This window comes from Gossypium raimondii, chromosome 4 (genome assembly GCF_025698545.1).
Source record: "Gossypium raimondii isolate GPD5lz chromosome 4, ASM2569854v1, whole genome shotgun sequence".
NCBI classification, from domain to species: domain Eukaryota; kingdom Viridiplantae; phylum Streptophyta; class Magnoliopsida; order Malvales; family Malvaceae; genus Gossypium; species Gossypium raimondii.
Genome location: NC_068568.1, coordinates 36,694,384 through 36,694,880, shown reverse-complemented (window position 1 = coordinate 36,694,880; position 497 = coordinate 36,694,384). Strand labels below are relative to the sequence as shown.

Below are 497 nucleotides of genomic sequence, written 5' to 3'. Positions count from 1 at the left end.
AGTTGCGAAATGAAATCACTACCTTCCAACAGATGGATGATGAGTCCTTATATGAAGCGTGGGAAAGATTTAAAGAACTATTATGGAAATACCCTCATCATGGAATCCCGTATTGTATCCAGTTGGAGACATTTTATAACGGTCTCAATGCTCACACGAGGATGGTAATAGATGCTTCTGCCATGGTGCTCTCCTTTATAAGTCTTATAATGAGGCTGATGAAATTATTAAGAGAATTGCCAAGAATAATTATCAGTCGCCAACCAATCGAGCAGCTTCAAGAAGTGTACGCCCACACTTCACTTACAACTCAAGTATCTTTTATATCCTCAATGCTTAAAAATTTTACTACTAATGGGTTTAACAATGTTGCAGCTCAGCCACCCAATCAATTTGATAATATAGCTTGTGCTTATTGTAGGGAAGGGTATTTTTTCGAAGATTACCTATCAAACATAGAATTTTTGTATTACATAGGTAGTTAGAACCAGAATAGA

The 497-nt window shown here is 36.4% G+C and overlaps 1 non-coding gene across 1 annotated transcript; it reads right to left on the bottom strand.

Moving 5' to 3' along the window:
- On the bottom strand, positions 1 to 106 carry LOC128040867 (small nucleolar RNA R71). The gene has a single exon (XR_008195673.1). It is a non-coding gene; the product is annotated as a small nucleolar RNA R71 (small nucleolar RNA).
- Positions 107 to 497: the final 391 nt, after the last annotated feature.